Raw genomic sequence first — 21,681 nt, forward strand, 5'->3', positions numbered from 1 at the left:
GAGGCAACGTCGGCTTATCAAGTGTGAAGCTGATATTTGCACCGAAATAGTTGCCCTTAAGTCGATATTATCTTAGAGTGGCAATGTTAGTTTATCAAGTAAAGTTAATTTTACCCTTCCTGTGTGTCTTTACCCTGACTTTTTCTGCATACAATCTTGTTGGTGCAATTACGTTTTCTTTATGATTTCTATGTTATAGGTTCTATCCGTTCCTAGTACGGATCACATCATCTAGTATCAGAGCTTCGGCTCTTGTTACAGGTTCTATCCTATCCAATTTTTTTATTTTTTTCCTTTGTAATTTGTGTCTCAGTTTCTTGTTTGCATCTTGTTTCGTTCTTGTTTGCGTCTTGTTGCATTCTTATTTGCGTTCTTGTTTGTGTTATTGTTTTCGTTCTCGTTCTTGTTCTTGTTTCTTTCAGATTTTGTGTCAACAAAAAAATCAAATTCTGTTATAAAGTTTGTTACAAATTCTGTTACAAACAAATTCTGCTACCAACAAAATCTGTTACAAATTTTGTTTGGGGACAATTTGGCTTACTGGAAGAATTTAGGGGGTTCAGGGTTTAGTAGGCCATTGAATATCTCATATTTGTTTGTTTGACTATTGAACGAATTGCCCAATTGCCTATTGAATTTGGACCAGTGGAATTGATTGAGTGGAAAACAATCTATTATCCTAGACGAATTTTGAAAAAGAAATAAAAAAAAACTGTTGAAAGTTTTTTTAAAAAAAGTGAGTGTTTGATCTTTGAATGCAAATTTGAGGTAGTTAAAGGCGTTTTTTTGGCAAATCTGTTATCCAAATTTGTTATCTAAATCTGTTATTCAAATATGTTATCCAAATTTGTTATTCAAATCTTTTATTCTATCTGTTATCTTATCTGTTATCTTATTTGTTATCATATCGATTATCCAATATGTTATCCAAATCTGTTACTGAGTTTGTGATAATTAAATTGTCTTTCCTGTTACATTACCTTGTGCGTCTACTTTGATTCATCCAGGAATTTAAGAAAGAATGAGTGGTAAAAGGCAAGAGTGAAAAAAAATCATACAAAAACCTATATTGAGAGCATCAAACACGAGTGAACTACCATCAAAGAGAGAAACACTTTAGTAGAGTGTGGTGAGGTCATGTAATCTTTGTTTAAATTACTACAGAATATTTGTTCCTTAATCATGGCAAGAGCTGGTGATAGTGGTGGTGAATATCATCAACTGGATGAATCTCAGCGCTTATTAATGGACATGATGACTACACAAATGCAACGTTTGTTGAATCGTAACAATGAAGAGCTCTACAGACAAATAGAAGGACTAGAGCACCAAATGAATCCAAATGTTGGGAGACCTTATGGTGTCAACAAAAGGGTCAATGATTGACTGAACCAAATAGAGGGGCAGGACATAATTGAGGAAGTAAAACTCAATGCCCCCTTTCAAAGGCAGGACTGACCCAAACGCCTACCTTAACTGGGAGATGAAGATTCAACATGCATTCTCCTGTAATGGTTATCCTGAAGAGCAAAAGGTGAAGTTAGCAACAACTAAATTCTCAGACTATGCCCTTGTTTGGTGGAAGAAAAATCAAAAAGAGATGAAGAGAGAAGGGCGGGGGATAGATACATGGACTGAGATGAGAAGGGTTATATGAAAGAGGTATGTTCCAATTAGCTACAGTAGAACCATGCGACATAAACTCCAGAGGTTGTCCTAGGGAAGTTTGATTGTGGAGGAGTACTACAAGGAGATGGAGATGACAATAGTGAGGGCCAACAATGAAGAGGGCACCAAAGCAGTGCATGATGGCTTCACCAACAAGATTTCTTTCCAGCACCATGACCAGAAAATTATTCTTAAACCTCTATCCCCTAGAGAAGTGTGTGATGACCAAATCAGAATGAGAGAAAAAAGAGAACAAGAGAAAGAAAATAGTGAGACATCATAGAGGAATAGGAAAAAGAAGAGTGATACACCTGAGAAAAAGAGTGATACACATGAAAGAAAATTTAACTGTTTTGCAGAGGTAAGTGAAGCGAGGAAAGTGTTACTTGCCCATGAACCACTCTATCTACTGTATTGCAAAGACAGTAAAATTTCTATTGATAATTCTAATGAGTTAACTATTTCTGTTTCTCCTAGTGTTGAACTCTTATTTCAAGAATTTAAAGATGTTTTTCCCAAGGAGATTTCTCATGGATTGCCACCTTCAAGAGGCATAGAACATCAAGTTGATCTCCTTCCAAGAGCTTCATTGCCTAACAGGCCAGCTTACAAAAGCAATCCCCAAGATACTTAGCATAAGGATGCACAAACCAAAGTTGAGTATGTGAAAAGATTGTATGACCAAGTGAAGGTGCAAATTGCAAAGAAGAATGAAAGCTATGCCAAGCAAGCCAATAAGAAGAGGAAGGAAGTGGTACTTGAACCTGGTGATGATCATGGACATTTTTGGGCAAATGCTTTCCAAGAAGGAAGGAATGATGAGAATCCTAAAATTGGCCAAATACAAGGGCCTATGACCAAGAGTAGGACCAAACATTCAGTGGATACCTTCCAACAAATGGTAGCAGTCATATTTAACAAGGCCCAAGTGGAGAAGGATGAAAGCCCAAGTGGAGAAGGATGAAGGCCTAAATGGAGAAGAATGAAGGCCCAAGTGGAGAAGGATGAAGGCCCAAGTGGAGAAGAATGAAGGCCCAAGTGGAGAAGGATGAAGGCCTAGCGGCAGAGGCACTACCAAGACTATATTAATTGCTGCTGAAGGTCCAGACTAATTTGAAGACCCATGCCAAATATGTTTTTTTTTTATTTATAATTTTTTTCGTTGTAATTTTGGCCCAAACTGTTTTGAAGACCCACATCTATTTTTATCTTTTTGTTCAGATACACTATATGTATTGGTTTTCGTTTTCAATAAAGGGACTTTTGGCATTTGATAAAATTTGGTGAGAGCTTCTCTCTGGGTTCCTTGTTGAGCCAATCTCAAACTTATCAAGGTAATCTTTGTGGTATCTATCTTGACTTATCTTCCCTCTTTAGAAGTGGCATCATCCAAAACTCTGTAACCTGTATCAAGCGATCCGCTCCTAGTAAGGATCACATCAGAACTGCTCCCATATTTTGCTGAAGTAAGACGGGTTTTACATTCACCTTCCTCAATTAATGCTTTTTTTTTGGTTGGTTGTATTTGGCATTTTGTTTGCCTATAAATCCTTCATGTTCCTTTTGCTTCTTCCTCAACTCTTCCTTTGTTTTGTTATCTCGTTAGCCATCCAAAATACCTTAAACTTTCTATGCACTTTTACTTTAAAGTTGAGTGTATTTTTGTGGCTAATGACTATGTTAAATCATTTTTCCCGTCTTCTTTATTGCTTTCTTTTTGTGATGGAAACTACTTTCATGTTTTCTTTCCTTGAGGTATTTTGTATGACTAAAAATGAGCACGGATAATTTTAAAGACTTCACATTTTTGCATTTGTTTCTCCCGTTAAACTTGCCCACTTTTCCATCAGTCTTGGATGGTGCAGAATTTGTGGTGTACTGGTTCATTGTGCTTCTTATAGCATACTCCTAGGAGCCTCTCATGGTAGAACCGCCTCATTGTTGGCCTATATTGACGGTGTAGATTTTGCATTAGGAGTGCCTTCCCCAAGACATGATGCTATTGTGGCCTTGCGATGCCATCATCCACACTTGTCACTTCCTATTGATGGGGTCCCCTTATTAGAGTTGATTGACATTCTCTGGCTTCTGTCTTGGCTTTCTTCTGCCGACTGACATAAAATATGTGTCTTCGACTAGTTTGAGGTAGTGGTGACCCACCAAGGTAAGGGGTTCCAGATACTCTAGTTGTCAATGATCTAGACAATTCTAAAATTTGACAAAGGTATGAGAAAGATTGTTTAAGACCGGCAAATTTACTGTAGGGGGTCCCCTTTACAAACTATTTACGTAAAGGGGTCCCTTCTTTAACATTTTACGAAGGGGGTCTCTTCTTGGGGTGGTGCCGCCAGCGGAATTAGCGGCATAGGCGTGCCGCCACTAACAGAAGCGGGAACCGCAGGGGGTGCCGCTATTGGCAGCAGCGGGACAGGGGTGAGCGAGGGTACCGCCATTGGTACTGGCGGGACATGCCTACGTGGGCAGTCCCGCCATTGGAGCTGGCGGGATAAGCTTTGGGACTGAAGCAACCTAATACATTAAAGAGAAAGAGGGAGTGTGGAGAATTGAAAGCGCAAAACAAAGAATAATAAAAAAGAGAGGAGAGGAGACCAGTTTATTGCAACCGGAAGGAGCTGGAAGTTCAACCGACAAAACCTCGTCGTTTTGCTGCATCATCTCCTCCGCATTCTCCATTTCTCTCTCACTCTTGCCTTTCAGGAGTTGAGTTTCAATTTGTTTGGAATAAGAAAAGATAAGATTAACAAACGGTCAATCTCTCTCTCTCTCTTCTCTTATCAACGACATATGATAAACTCACGCGGAGCACCTCACTCCTCATGCCATTTCAAATTGAAACCCACGTGATTATTTTATTTGTCCCTTCACACACCAAACAAAACAAACAACACTTTTCTTCCTTTTTTTTAAATTAATTCATTTTCATCCTATAATTTAAATTGAACTAAAGATATAAAAAAAACTTCACTTTACACCAATTTAAAATTATATAATTTTAAACCAAAGCCTATCTCGCCAGCTCCAATGGCGGGACTGCCCATGTAGGCATGTCCCGCCAATACCAATGGCGGTACCCTCGCTCACCCCTGTCCCGCTGCTGCCAATAGCGGCACCCCCTGCGGTTCTCGCTTCTGTTAGTGGCGGCACGCCTATGCCGCTAATTCCGCTGGCGGCACCACCCCAAGAAGAGACCCCCTTCGTAAAATGTTAAAGAAGGGACCCCTTTACGTAAATAGTTTGTAAAGGGGACCCCCTACAGTAAATTTTCCGTTTAAGACCATGCGGAAGCACCTGAGAACTTTGTTTGGGCTGCTCCGACATGTAATTGGTAGTTATTGAAGTTGCCCGATATTTTCAATGTACGAATGTTCGTGCTTTGTAACTATTGTAACACATGTTCCTTTAAATGTAACAACCATGAAGTAAATATATATTTATATATTGTTTTAGTCGTATTTTCTGACTTGCTTTGTAGGGATATCATTTGTATATTATTTTCAACTTATCCTTTTTTTTGTTTTGTTTATATAAATAGTGACTCTAGTATAGATTTTTATACCTTTGCTCTCGGTTCATTTTTTACCTTTTACCCTTGATCGGTTGCTGACATTTTAAGTTGGTTCTTGTGCTGATCTTTATTGGAACATGTATCGGATATTACCTTGTAGTTGCTTTAACTATTTGTTTGACTACTTACCAAGCTTTCTTGCAACTTTTTGTTGATAAGAGGTGTACGTCGGTCCTATTTTTAAAATGCACACTTTTCATCCTTTTAACTTCCACGTCATTTATTGGGCCAATGTGTCTTTTAGCGTTTTCTCATGTTTTCTCTTCGTTTTTGTAATTGCTGCAGTTCTTTGTGGCAATTTCTTTATTATTTTGACTCTTCATCTTTTTCACTTATAAATATCACATTGTCTTTCTCTTTTTGCGTATCATCCCTTTCTTTGGTTATCTTCTGCTCAAAAAATTTTCGACTTATCTCTTTGGTTTTGATGTCCAGCCTCTTTTTCCTTCCATTAGTCATTATAGTCATTTTGGTGTCCAACCTCTTTGATGTGCAACCTCTTTTTCCTTCCATTAGCCTTTTTGGTTTGAATAAAGGATAAGTTTTTTGACCATTCTTTATTGTTTGCTTTCTATGTCACCTTTATACTTTTAATTTTCTCCAACCGACGCATTTCCTTTATTTTTGCCTTTCACTTATACGTGTTGATCCATTTGTACAAACCTTTAGAATAATTTTCGTCAATTTGGGAATCTACTTACCACAATGTCTTTAGACTTTGTAGGTCATTTTTGTATTTGCAATGCTTACCCTGGTTTGGAAACTCATTTCCCAATGTAACTGCAAATTTCGTAAACCATTCAAATTATTTTTTTGATGTTCTTACCTCAGTTTTGGAACCCATTTTCTGGGGTGCCTATATATTTTGTAGGTTTTTTTGAAGTTCTTACCCCGATTTGGAAACCCATTTCTTGGGGTGCCTACTGATTATGTAGGTATTTTCAAAATTCTTACCCCGATTTAGGAACCATTTCCTAGGAAGCCTACAGATGTTGAAGATCATTTTAAGGTTCTACCTCAGTTTGGGAACCCATTTCTCGGGGTTCCTTAGATTTGGTAGGTCTTTTTAAGATTCTACCCCAATTTGGGAACCCATTTTTCGGGGTGCTTACTTGTAGCTGAATAAGTAGGACTTTATCCTTCCATTACTTTTGAGATGATGTTTTGGGAACTTTCTCATTTTATTGATGTCCTTTTGCAAAATGACTACATTGGTAGTGTATGTGTTACCCGATTTTCCTGTAGGAATCAGAGTATATCTAAGGATATGTTTCTGTATGACTTCTTACCCTTTTCATATTTTTAGTTTAGCTATAGTATTTACATAGGTTGGATATGTTTTGAGTGCATGGAATTCTTTCTCCCGAGAGTGTCTCCAAAATATAAGCTCCCTTCTTGGTTTTTGCTATTACCCTGTAAGGTCCTTCCCAACTTTCTACGAGTTTTCCCTGATGGTTATTTTTTTTGCCGACATCATCTTTGCACAAGATTGAGTGGAATGACATTTTTGTTGTTCTTGGCCGCTATTTTTCTTTCTAGTGTCGCATCTCTTATGACGACCACTTCTCTTTTTTCTTCAATAAGGTCAAGCTCGGTTATGAGATTTCCTTCATTGTGGTTCAGATTCAAATTTATAATTTTAAAGGTCGATTCTCCTATTTCCAGAAGAATGACCGTTGTAGTCCCATATGCCATCCTAAATGGTGTTTCTCCTATGGCAAAATGAAGTGTGGTTTGGTATGCCCATAAGACATGTGGCAGTTGCTCTACCCAGGTTCCTTTAGTCTCTTTTTTACTTTTTTCCTCAATCCTCGTAGAATAATATGATTTTCTTCCTTGGCTTGTTTGTTTGCTTGAGGATGTTCTACAGAGGTGAACCTTTGCTTAATGTTCAATCTCGATAACAATTGGTGAAATTGTCTATCAATGAACTTAGTATCCTTGTCAATTACTGACATAAGGAATTCCGAACTTGCAAATTATTCGTTTGAACACAAAGTTTTCAATATTTTTAGAGGTTATGGTGACAAGCGTTTTGGCCTCAATCAACTTGGTGAAATAGTCCTTTGCTACTACTAGATATTTAACTTTTCTTGGAGCTTTTAGAAAAGGTCCTAGTATGTCAATCTCCCACCTAAGAAATGGCCATGGAGATACCAAGTTGTGCAACTTGTTTGTGGTGCATGTGGTATGTCGACACATTTCCAACAACTTTCACAACTTCGCACATAGTCGACCGTGCCAGTTTCAATGGTCGACCAATAGTAGTTAGCTTTTAATATCTTCATCGCTAGAGTTCTGTGCCCAAAATGTTGGCTATAACATCCTTCATGCATTTCAGCCATTACATATTTTGTCTCTTCTTAAGCATTTTAATAGTGGCTGAGTGAATACTCTTTTGTAGAGCTTGGCATCTATTATACACAATTTGGTAGCTTTTCTTTACAATTTTCGCCTTTCCTTTTGTTCTTTTAGGATGACACCGTTTTGTATATACTCTAGAATCAGAGTCAATCAAATTTCTTGAGTATCTCTCATCATGAAAAACTTTAGAATGTGTAGTATCTGGTAGACTACGTTTTCCATTCCTACATGTTCCTCTATGCTGGATAACTTTGAGAATAAATTCACTCTTGCATTTTTTTCTCTTAGAATGTAGATGAATTTCAACTTTTTGATTTTTTCTTTGATCACCTTGACTTTGTCAATGTATTTTTGCATGATTGGTTCTTTGACTTGGTATTCTTCATTCATTTGGTTGATCATCAATTTAGAGTCACTGAATACTTTTAGCATTTGGACCTCCATGTCGGCTGCTATTTCCAAACCCACAATGCATGTGTCGTACTTTGTCTGATTATTTGTAAATGGGAATGCTATTGTTAATGCTTGCGCAACACAATCCCATGTGGGGATTCTAGCAACAATCCTACTCCACTTCGTGTTTCGTTGGATGATCATTTGACGAATAGAGTCCAAGGTAGCCCTTGTATCCTTTGTTTCATCTTTGCTCGAAGTCATTTTAGCCATGAAGTTGGCTAGACATTAGGCCTTGAGTGTTATCGCAACCTACCCTTCGATGAGAGGGCGAGGTGAGATGGAAATGTGCGTCTTCCAAAAAGGAGAACGCATGAGAGTCACCACCAATGTTTATTCGAGGAAAAACGTTAGAAAAACCAAAAAGAAGGCATGCGGATTTCGAAAATAAGGGTTCGGGAGTTGTTTATGTGACATCCTGGAATTTCTACCTTGAATTTTTGTAAATATTACATTTAAATAATTATTATTCAGTGTATATATATATATATATATATATATATATATATATATATATATATATATATATATATATATATATATTGCCTACCATTGAAAATAGGCCCCAACGGGTGCAGAGAAACGCAAAGAACTGGAATTGGGGAGACGGCATGAAAATCGAGGCAATAGTTCAGCATCCAAAAAGGTCTAGATTTTTCTTCTCTTATGACTGAGCACGTGGTCAAAGTCAAATTAAAGGTGGGTCCCTTTTGCTCCAATCACAAAATTGCATGTGGAAATGCAATTAAAAAGGAAAAGAAAAAGAAAAAGAAAAAAAAATGTTAAAAGCAAGACCTTCTCTCTCTTTCCTCCAGAAATTTCCAGCCTCTTCTCCTTCTTCCCCTACGTTTTCTTCTTGCTCCTCCATCACCATTGTTAGCCTTCTTCAAGCTTCAAATTCTTCTTCAATTCCACACAAAATTTCAAGCTAAAGCTATTTTTGGAGCCTAGGAACCTACCTCTACATCAAGGGACCTTCAATTCCAGGTAAGGGTGGAATTCTCCTCACTTGAAATCTGAGGATGTTGGATTCTTGGGAGCTATAATGGGTAGTTCTACTAGGTTATCGCATTTAGGTAGTTGTTTGTGAAGGAAATTGTTGTAAATCATGCTAAAACTTGATATGTTTAATTTAAGCAAAACTGCCCATGTTGATTGATGGTTAAATAATGATGTTTTGATGTATATGTATGCTTAAAATGCAGTTAGTAAACTGGTAGAGAAGATTGGTAGAGTTAGCTTAGAGTTAAATGTGAGGAAGGTAGTGTTGTAGGTGGAAAAGTATGAGATTTTGAGGTTTAGAAGGCCAAATTTGGTGTTAGTGGAAATCTGAGTTTGAAGTGAGTTGATTCTAGTTTAGAATGTCAATTAGGACTTGTAGGGAAGCTTAGTGAGAGCAAATGAGAAAAATTAGTAGCAAATGTGAAAAGAGAGTCATTTATAGTGTAAATTGAGTGTTGAGAGGTCCAATTTTGAATAGGTGGAGATTTTATTCTAAAATCAGTTTGAGCAAGTCTAATTCAATGTTATAGACTTGATGAAGATGAGAGTTTACCCCTAAATCACCCAATTCGAATTTTCACCTTTCAAACCTTGAAAACTCACTAAATTTTGTTGGGTTTGGATACCTATATTTTGATTTACCTTTGTTTGAGGTTTGTAATTAGTTTGAACATGAATTATACATGGTTTAGGATTTGTAGGATCAAATTTGAGTGGAATTGGATGTATATAAGTTAGATTTTAAAAATCTGCAAAATTATGCAGAAAAGTTGTCAAATTATGCAGAAAATTCGATTGTGCAGTACCAGTTTTCACTGTCGCGGTAAAAAAATTATATCTCGCGTTCTAGACATTTTTTGATAGATCCCAACGGTCAAAACTTAGATTTCTGTATTAGGAATCTTAAGTTAAAATTTTAAGGCGATCCAACGGTTAAAGAATTGGGGGTGGGGACTTTACTGAAGTATGTTTGTAGGAAAAACCCATTGAAATTTGAGTGAATCCTGTGTAAAAATTTCTGATTCCAATCTGGTTTGTTTTTCATGGTAGTTTCATTTCAAATTGAATTGTATTGGTTCCCAAGGACACTATTAAGTCTTGTGGATGTGTGTATTAAATTGATTGACGGTGAGGATGAGAGTAATCCAAGAGAGAAACCAGAGGAGACTATAAGAGATGATGCATTGCGGTGGTTAACAATGTTAAGGCTTGGAGGGATTGATGGGAACCCGGTGCTGAGAGGAACGAGGAGAAGAACTACGTACGCGTACATGAGCTCAAATTAAAGGTGGGCAACTGGGGATGGTGTTTATGTCTGGGCTTGTGGAAATGGAATATTTGCTTTGCGCCATCGCTCGATCGCCACGTAATACCACATATGATGGGTGCCCCATAATCCAATAAACCCTGTGTGAGAAAGTGTGGAAGAGTTAGTCTTCCAACTTTTATTAGTTGACCACAGAGTGGAGCCTGAGGATATGTCGCGGGCGTCAGGAGACCTTGGGGATGTCAGGTGGGGTGCTATTGCCCAAAACCAAGCTTGACCAATCCCGACCCAACCCGGGCATAGTCGGGCAGTGAGAACCTGTGATGTACCTCAACAGGCGAGCTCCTGGCAGTTAGCCAATAAAAGAGCAAAAGTCCACGAGGCAGGGAGGCTTGCGTGGCAGTAGGCCAGCTAACTATCTTGGAAATAATTATCTGAAAAATTCCCTCTAGTAATCGATTATAGGTTTTAAAATTTGAATCAAAATGTTCAGTAACTACTGGTAATGGATTACCATTTATGTGTAATCGATTACACAGTGTAAAATTTAAATTCCAATTTGTAATGGCTGTTGTAAATCGTTTTTGGTCATTGGTAATCGATTACATACTCTGGTAATCGATTACTAGAGAGTAAATCTCTTAAAAAAGACATTTTGACTGTACGCAGAAGTCATAGGTCGCATTGTATTATTTGCCTGTGTAGTTAGATTTCTTGTGAAAGAGTCTACCCCTTTCTTTTCTCTCTTGTAGATCGCGATGGCAGTGCACCTGATCCGTGATCGCGTCATGATGGAGTGCCTAGAGGGTGTTTGGGAGACCCTCGAGGGCAATGAGAGGTGCCAATTCCGCGGCACAGTTCGACTCACTGCTACATCGCTTGTACATCTGGAGCATCCCGCACGCACACTTCAGCAGCCTGTGGAGTGGATACTACCTACGCCTACCCCATATCGACTAGTTGAGCCCGTTTAATTGATAGAGGTGTCATCCTCCGAAGAGGATCCTGAAGGGGACCCAGAGGAGTTATCTCCTGAACCTGCTATGGATGCCCCTGACTTACTAGAGGATGATGAGGACCCACTTCCTAATGTTGATTCTTTAGAGGATATTATGCCAGCACCTGAGGTAGACTCTACAGAGGAGAGTGGTCCTAGAGGGATGGCGAATAGCGATGACTCTTCATCACAGCAGAAGACTCCTTAGATTAAGCGTATATACTTTTGTGGGTGGGTGTATCTAGTTCAGGCTGCTAGGTTTACTCTTTTTATTTTTGGGTGGGTAGACCTCTTGTATAGAAATTTTGATGATTGTATATATTGTGGCTGAAGCCACCACAGTTATTGCCTTTGCTCTGGATGTCACTGTACCATTTTGCAAACTCCCATGTTTTGGACAATTTTCGATGATGAAAACAATTATGTTTTATCTTGTTATTTGAAAAAGATTGTTAATGAACTTTATTTGAAAAGAGTTTACTAAACGCACCTTATTATTTCTCACATGACGACCTAAAATGATGGCTGGTATTTTTTTTAGAAAAAGAAAAATAGTTTGGAGGTTATGAGTGATCAGAAAGAAATGAATCCGAAAAGTTGTGAACTGGCCACTCAAGACTCTATAGTGATAATTTTCCTTCTGAAATTATTTATCGTGAAATAAATAACAATGCGAAAAAAATATTTCCATGGTTTCTGCTATTTAATTTATTACTATTAAACCAGTCATTAATTTAGGGACGCAACAATTTACGCATAAGGAAGATATTAGCACCCCATGCGTCCGTCACAAGGGATGGTAGCCTTTAATTGAGTGTGTGCAATGTCACTTTAAAATTATTTATTTTCTCTTTATATATTTTTTACTTTTTTGGGGTTAACAAGGATGTTACCCTTGCTACTACATATCCTCAGGTGCGATGAGGAATTCAAACCTGCGTAGTTCTTTAAAGCGAGAAAGTTGTGTGTTAAGTTGATTTTAGGCTTTTGAAAGATACATTTTTAACTAACAAGAAAGAAAAAAAGGGAGGCCATTAAGGCGTTGGACCTTGAACGATCTCAAGTGGCTTTAATGAAGAGAAATTCAGTTATATGTTGATTTCATCTTGGTTTTATTCATTAACTTTCAATCTCTTTAAAAAGGTGATTTACGACACAAATGATCGGTTGAAATTTACTTTACAAGAAGAAAAGAGATTACTGATGATAGAAGAAGGAGATGAAGATGCACAAAACAACAAAGAGGACCCCTAAGGGTGGATATATCGTATCCAAATCCTTAAAACAAAAACTAACCGGCTGACGAACAAAGAACACCAAAATGAAGAACGACATAGAAGTTGATTAAGTTGTAATTCAGTAGTGCCTCAACCTCGTTTTGCTCTTCTTTCTTCTTCTTCTCTCTGATTTCTCTCAAAAACCTCTCAATGCTTAATGCCCAACCCCTTCCTCAGCCTCCCTCACGCCTATTTATAGGAAATGAGGGCATTTGGGACTATGGCAGCTCGCCTTGGCGAGCTGATGCTTAGTCCTGAAGAAATTGGCTTGCCCAGGTGAGCTGGTTCCTTCAGCCGTAAGCAATTTGGGGGCCCAGACGAGCCAGAGGCTAGCCTGGGTGAGCCAGGGTCTAGAAAATTTCCTGAAATGACCCTTTTGCCCCTCCCCTTGGGTATTTTTCATATCTTTGACCAAAACGTCGAACGATATCACGCCTTGTGTAGAAACTGGTGTCGAATAACACCTTTTGGTTAGTGAGAATCAAAACATCAGCGAATGATAGTTCCCAAACGAAATTAGGGTCTGACAGTTGCCCCTTTTTACTTATTTTTTTATGAAAATGAAAAGGTAAGTAAAGATAAGGACACTAATTTCATCCAAGCAATCTTGCTATCCGACTGGCAACAGGCGAAAACCAAAGAAGTGAAACCTGTAAAAAGAATAAATGGATGAAGTATCAAAATTACTAAACAAAAGACATTGTAGTCTTGCACAAAAAAATAAGAGACATTGTAAGTCTTGAAATGTAAAGACTGAAGACATTGAAGTCTTGAAAATGTAAAGACAAAAGACATTGAACTCTTTGAAATGTAAGCACAAAATACATTGAAGTCTTTGAAATGTAAAGACAAAAGACGTTGAAGTCTTGGAAATGTAAAGACAAAAGACGTGGAAGTCTTGGAAATGTAAAGACAAAAGACATTGAAGTCTTTGAAATGTAAAGACAAAAGACGTTGAAGTCTTTGAAATGTAAAGACAGAAGACATTGAAGTCTTGAAATGTAAAGACAAAAGACATTGAAGTCTTGAAATGTAAAGATAGAAGACATTGAAGTCTTGAAATACAAAGACTGAAGACATTGAAGTCTTGCAAATGTAAAGACAAAAGACATTGAAGTCTTTGAAATGTAAAAACAGAAGACATTGAAGTCTTGAAATGTAAAGACAGAAGAAATTGAAGTCTTGAAATATAAAGATAGAAGACATTGAAGTCTTGAAATGTAAAGACATAAGACATTGAAGTCTTGAAATCTTTCACTAAAATGCGAACACGCTTGGTAAAGAAACAAACCCCCAAACCGATCAGAACAACACACATTTTTTTCTAAAAAAAACAATGTGACTAATGGGGAATGAAAGCATACAGATAGAATTTCTCATAACCAAAAATTAAATTTAAGACATTTGTATTTAGTTTCTAAAAGAACATTAGAGGAAACATTGGGTCCAACCGAACAGAGGAAAACCACAAAAGGTGGATAAAGCTTCACATAGGCAAGTGTTTTCATCTTAATTCCAAATAATAGACATATCATAAATTGATTTTGCAGGTCATTTCCCATCAAATCAAGGATAATATATGCATAATCATCATGGATCAATAGGACTTTCTAAGGTCGGACTTTGTAGGAAATTGGTTTTGGTTGCTCTGGCCTTTCCCCTTCTTTTCCCTTTTGTTTTGTGTGGAACAAGAGAGTAGGCCCAAAGATTTGGTTAGTAACTTAAACGGGCGATCACTTCCTATCCCCTCACGTCTTGACCAAGTTACTATCATTTCACTTCCTTTTTACTCTTTACCATAACTCTGTACATGGTTCAGACATTGTTTGTCCCAAAGAACTTGTTTTTCTTTTCCATTTCCTCATGCTCTTCTCCATTTTGGTTGATTTTCCTTCTCTTCCCTTTTTTCATTTTTTTTTCTTTTTTTTTCCTTTCTTTTTCTTTCTTTGATGAACATTTAATTTCCTTCAAAAATCCATAGCTAACCAGAAGATGATAGAAATCTCCCTTGGAAGATACCTCTGCTCTCTCATCCTAGGGTAAGGTAGGAAACTGTCATCGTAGGTCAGAGTTCTGGTAGAAATCAAATGTCTAGCTCAAAAGGTTCGCAAATGGCAGAAAATAATGTATATTGGGGTAGCTGTTTGGCCATAGGCTTAGAAAGAAGGAATGCCCAGATCACTTCCATGAATCATATTATGATAATTAGAAATTCATGCAAAATAAATCACAAAACATACCCATGTGAACACTCAATATAAAATTGTGGTCACACAATCACTAAGGCTTAGGGTCTATTTCCACATTCAAAACAAACCAGTGTTTCAACAATTTTTTTTTATTGGATCCATGCAAAACATTCGAATCCATTTGGTATTCGGGAAAATCCTTCATTATTTTCACCCTCAAGATACACATTTTTTTTCAAAAATCTTTTTGTTGTGTTTTGATCCGCAAACTTTCTAAAGAAAACTGGTGATTGCTTTTTCTTTTTTCTTTTTTTATAAAGGCATGTTAGTTTTAAAAAATTTTGAATCCTAGGTAAAGTTGTAACCCGAGACTACACTTATCAAAGGAAGAAAGGGCGTGCAAAAAAAAGAAACCATGCATAAGTTTTTTTTGGTTTAGTTTTTTTTTGTTTCAAACAAAAACATCACAACAAAATAACATAACAAAATACTGAAAGCGATAAATAAAATAAAGACAAGTTCACAAATTTAGAAGGTCCTGGTCAAAAGTCTGAGTCTCCTCAAAGGAAGAAATCCATCTCATTTTCCATGTCACCGTCTTCCTCAGCTTCGTCTTCATCTCCTGGGGCCTCTATGGGACCTGCCCCCGCCTGAAAATTAGGCCTGTCCCTAAGCCATGCAACATTTGCCCTGAACTGCTCGAGAGTAGGCCATGGGTAAGGGCTAGGGTCCTGGCGCTGCTGGTGTAGGGTATATTGGTAGAAGCTGTCATTCAACTGCACCTGGCCCCTATGGTTGGCCGCCTGCTGGTCAGCCAAATGCTGCATGCAGAGATCCATCCTCTGCATGTGAGCCGAGATGGACTCTAGAGATGGTGGCTGCTGTAGAGGTGGTGGTGGTGCGTCTGCGGCCAGCTGTTGCTGCTAGTCTTGCCTTGGCTGCTGTGCTTGCCTTGGCATGCAGTACTTCTCAATGAAAGACCCATTAATGGGAGGCCGGATGAGCTTTGTGGGTGTAACTGACACCCCATAGAACTAGTAGAGACCTGTGATCAAAGCTGAAAATCCTAGTGCTCTGTAGGACTTTTTTGGGTCCATTGGGTGTCTTGGAGGTATGATACCTACAAACTGGTAAATGGCATCTGAGATAAGCTGGGCTACATGAACACTGATTTGGGTCAGGATAGCGTAGACTAGCTGGCATTTAGGCAGCGGGAGATTAGAATTATGGTCACTGGGAAGGATGTTGCTGAGGAGAAGTGTCATCCAGATCTGTGTCAAAGTGGTCATGCTAGTGCGCATGATCCACACCCGCCTTCCCGTCATGCTTCATGCAAAGTCCTGTCCGGGGGAGCACAGTAGTTGGCCTATGGCCTTCTCATCAAATCCTGAGACCTGGCTTTTTCTCTTGCCGTACTCACAATGCTTCCCTTCCTCTAGGACCAACGGATGCCCCATGAACTGGTTGATAGCATCTTCATCATAGGGGATCCATTGTCTCCACACCCAGGAGCGCTTATCCATGACTCCTTCTTCGGTGGGCCAGGCATTTGCATAGAACTCCATGATTATCTCAGGTTCATATTTGGCCATGGGCTCTGTCAACTAGGTCCATTTCCTTCTGGCAACCTCCTCCTGGAATTCTGTGTACTACTCTTCTCTTAGTTGGACCTATTTCTTTTTGAGGAAAGACCAACCCTTGATCGCTTCGAAGCGGTGCTGGTGCTCCTCGCTTCAGAAACAGTGTCTGTCAAACTCAATCTCCGCTTGCGGGGCTGCACTGGATCCCTCCCCTGCGGTGGTCTTCCTAGCCCTTTTAGTAAGAAGCTTTTTTGGAGCCATTGCCTACAATGACACATCCATAAAAGAGTTAGTTTGCATGAAATACATAACCATTATTTTAGTTGTCCTAAGTAGCAAGCAAGAAGTCAATCAACTTTGTGTGGTTTTTGCTAATTGCATGTGGTACCGTACAACTAATAAAACAAATCACAACTCAGCACTCATTATTTTGAAAGAAATCACGTCCTACAACAATTTAGGTGCAATGTGCCCATCATAGTGCAGCAAATTTAACCAACAATTTAGACCAATTCGAACCAAACAATTTTAAGCATTCATGTAAAGCAATGTCTAGATTTCCAAGCTTAGTTCATGCTCTCGACATTTAATCTATCAACCTAAGTTGATCATACATCTAAAATGATGGTTGGACATGCATAAAGCTCATTACTCATTCAAATTTCAAAACAACACATGGAATAGTCATTGTGGCATTTCATCAAACAACTGGTGTGTGTATGTTAAAAAGATGTAAAAGTAAGGGATAAGGAGCAATATGACATGCAAATTTACAACAGAATCAAGGATAGGCCTAGAGCCATCCATTGCAGCCCCTAATCAAAGCATTCAAAGCATGGGTTTACACATAACTTATCTCACAATTATTGCAAAGAAACAACAAATAAAGCACCAAATACCACAAGGAAGAAGAAGCAAAAATAGATGGAGATGGCACTTACTTGAGTGGGATGAATGGAAAGCAAGAATAATTGAGACAAATATGCAGAAAAAAGCTTGAATTTGCTCCAACAATGGAGGTCCCGTGGGTTCCTATGAAGCTTTTGTTGAGTTTTGAAGAAAATTGGGGAAGATGGGGTGAAATTTGGCTTCACCCCTCCCCCCTTTTTTATTTTTTGTCAGACCTTGCTCGCCCAGGTGAGTTGAAAATATTTTTTTTGAAATTTTTTTGCAAAGTTTTTGTTATCATTGTTATTATATATATTTCTCTCTTAAACCTTATAATTATATATAAGCTTAGGAGAATTCAGGATATAATTCAAGAAAATGAACAAGTATGAAACATGAAATTAAAGAGCAAAGTTAAAGATACTAGACTGCCTCCTAGGAGTGCTTCTTTAACGTCTTTAGCTGGATGGTGATCGATCTGATCATGGGCCAAGCAACTGTTAGTACCTGCCCTAATGCCAAGTTGGTGTGGTGCTAACCATCACCCAAAATGACTCTTCATTCTTTTTCCGATTTGCAGGATCCCTTGATGATAAGATGCAGATGCATGCATGTTTATGATCGAATGTTAAATGTAATAATTAAATGGGTGTTGTCGTGTCCAATTTTACTTAACACTTATGGCACCCTTGCTGAATGTGCCGAATGGCTTCGGAATGAGTGAGCAAGAGCGATAGTGTGTACATTCTTAAAGACAATAAAATGTAAAGGACACAACACTAGAGGGAGAGATGCAAATCATTAATCCATATTTATTAATATTGTGATTATGGTTTACAAAAATTTTAAGACTCAGAGATCCAAATGAGTCCTTGAGGAAGCCCAAACATTGAGTCTTCAAATTGCCCCAAGCATCACTCGTAATACCGCCTGATGATGTTGGAATTCATAGGCGAAGGCAACTCTTTGCCATCCATGTTCATAAGCAACAATGCTCCTCCCGAGAAAGCCTTATTCTATGATCCTTTTGAACCTGTGACACTTTCTTTAGAACAAGGTCCTCTTCGCTGAACTTATGCAGGCACACCCTCTTGTCGAAAGTATTTTTCACTCTGCTTTGATATAGTCGCCCATGGCTCATGGTGGCCAATCTCTTACCTTCGATAAGATTTAACTGATCAAAGCGTGCTTGGGCCCACTTTAATTCTTCCAATCCTGGATTCTCAAAGAAGGAACCTCTACCTCAAACGAGAGCATAACTTCCATCTTGTACACCAAAGAAAAAGGGGTTGCCCTAGTAGATGAGCGCACAAAAGTTCGATAACCATGCAATGCAAAGGGGAGCATCTCGTGCCAATCCTTGTATGACACGATCATTTTCTGAACAATTTTCTTGATGTTTTTATTGGCAGCCTCAACTGCCCCATTTATCTTTGGCTGATAAGGCGTGAAATTATGGTGTTGGATTTTGAAATCCTCACACATTTCCTTCATCATCTTGTTGTTTAAATTGGTGGCATTATTGGTGATGATCTTTTTGGGCAACCCATATCAGCAAATTATCTCTTTCTTAATGAATCTAATCACCACATTTCTAGTCACGCTAGCATATGAAGTTGCTTCCACCCATTTGGTGAAGTAATCAATGGCAACTAAAATGAAGCGATGCCCATTTGAAGCCTTGGGTTCGATGGCCTTGATCACGTCTATGCCCCACATTGAGAAAGGCCACGGTGTTGCCAACACATTCAATGGTACAGGTGGAGCATTAACATTATCAGCGAAGGTCTGACACTTATGGCATTTTCTCACATGAACACAACAATCGCTCTCCATAGTGAGCTAGTAATACCCCGCTCTCAAAATCTTTTGGGCCATGGCATGTCCATTGGCATACGTACCAAAGGATCCATCATGCACCTCTATTAGCATTTGTTCGGCCTCTCTTGCAACCACACACCGAAACAGCACCATGTCATGGTTCCTCTTGTACAAGATATTTCCACTCAGGAGGAAAACGGCCGCCAAGGCTTACCTGGGCATATAAGGATGAATTTAATTGTGATATAGTTCCCATGGAGGCAGGGCATATTCCTTTAGGAAGGCCATGGAAATTTGATAGGAAGATCATTTACAATGGCCTAACTAATGAGATTACCCTCACCCATCTTGGCACTAAATTTGTGTTGCATCCTCAAACACCTTCACAGGTGGCCAAGGATCAACTAACTATGAAAGATAAGAGGGATGAGAAAGAAAAATTAGAAAACCAAAAGAAAAAGAAGGATAGTAAGGCCTTGTCTTCAAAGGCCAAGGAGAAGGAAAAAGAGGAAAAGGATTCCTCCAAGAAGATTGTTCAGAAGGAAAATCATTTTGCAACAAAATGTGATATCAAAAGAGCATTCCTTCTTAAACAATCTTTCTACCTTCTCCTATCAAGGGAAACATCCCTTAGCACCGCCATACCTCTTGAACTTGAGGTTATTCCTTAAGTAAAGGAGTTGTTGGATGAGGGTTTGGTTCGTAAGAGCTTAAATCCTTATGCTTTGTTGGTGCCCAAAATAAGTATTATGAGGCACCAAATCCCTATGATAGATGGTATGATGAATGTGTTGAGTGGTGCAACCCTCCTTTGTAAAATCACTCATGCATCCAACATCTTCATGATTTGTGTACATAGGGACTCATTAGGTAGGTTTGTTCTTATTTTTTGTTTCAATACAAACTTAGGTGCTCATATGGGACACCTTAGGTTTGTCATAATTTTTTGTAGGAATAATCAACATGAAAATAAAGAAAAAGGTATGTTTTATTCCATTACTTTACTTAACTTTTTAAATAGTGATCAAGGGCTTCCCATGGACCCTAAGAGAATAAAGGTCATTCCTGAGTGGCCTACTCCACTATGTATAAGGGAAATTTGGGGCTTCAATGACTTAACAAACTTTTGCAAAAGGTTTGTCCCATATTTTTCTATACTTGTAGCACCACTCATTGAGTTGGTGAGGAACTATGTTCTCTCATGGGAAGATGGTCAGGAAATGGGTTTTCAGTCCTTACCCTACTCTAACATACCCAACATCACTAATACATATGTTTTTATTCTTTTTACAGGTGTTGAGGAAAGAATCCCTGAGTTTCAAGAACCTATGGATTTGAGGTCAAATCCTTTTCAAGGGGGAGGGAATGATGCAATCCTACCCCCCAAGGGCATTGGATAAAAGACTCCAAGAAGATTGGGCCAGAGATACAAGAGAATGCCCTAAGGTTCTCATAAGCCTTATGGTAGATTTTGGGCCCATGGGCTAAGTATGAGCCCACTTATCTTTGTACATATTAGATTAGGATTTCATTATTTTTGGGTCTTGTATTTAGGGCTCCATAATGTAGGTAGGATACCCTAGAAATGTAGGATTTTTCAGCCCTTGTATTTTAGGGCACCTAGACTAGTTTTTGTATTAGGGGTAGTTTTGTAATTTTGCATGCATTAAGTGAATATTTGATGTGTGTGTTGAGAAATAAATTTAATTGAATTGGGAGAAGTCTAATCCAATTAAATTTTAGATGGGGAGGTGAGTATTTGCTTACTACACCCCATTGCCACATCATATAATCACACTTTGTGCTTGTCCTTCATGCTTTACATGCCTCATGACACCTAAGCACACTTAGTGGAGAATCTTGGACTTGATCTTGGATTAGTGGACTGAACCATAGCTAAAATTCACTAATCATAATTAGTGAAATTTTGGATCCAAAATTTGGCTCCACAAATTCAATTTCAAATTCAAGTGAAATTTGAATATAAATTCAAATTTCCCTCCAATTTTGTGTGACACTTAGGCTATAAATAGAGGTCATGTGTGTGCATTTTCAACTTTGATCATTTGAAAATTAAACTTCAGATTTCAGAGCTCTTTTAGAGCACAAAATTTCGTGCTCTTCTCTCCTTCTCCCTTCATTCATCTCCTTCTTCCTCCAAGCTCTTATCCATGGCCTCCTATGGTGGTGAGCTTCTTCTTGACTCATCTTCTCCTTGAAGTGGCATCTCCTCTCTCTCTTCCTTCTCCATTCCATTTCCATTCATCTTCCAAGAAGCAAAGGAATCCATTGATGAAGAAGATCCTAGGCCTACAAGCTCCAATGGAGCTTACATCAAGCTCAGCCTCATGTGTGACGCATTAAAAGGCAGCTTATCCAATGTAGTTTTAGGCATGACGTTGAGGGAAGAACCATTGCCAATGATCACTTTGGCCATTATATGGTCGAAGCATTTGACGGACACATGCAAGGCTTTGTTGTGTCCCTTGCCTTCGAATGGTATCTCCTCATCGGCAAAAGTAAGGTAATTGTTGGCAGTGATGTTGTTGACTAAGCCCCCGAAGCCCTCCACTAATATGTCTTGCGCTA

Source organism: Glycine soja, chromosome 12 (genome assembly GCF_004193775.1).
Source record: "Glycine soja cultivar W05 chromosome 12, ASM419377v2, whole genome shotgun sequence".
NCBI classification, from domain to species: domain Eukaryota; kingdom Viridiplantae; phylum Streptophyta; class Magnoliopsida; order Fabales; family Fabaceae; genus Glycine; species Glycine soja.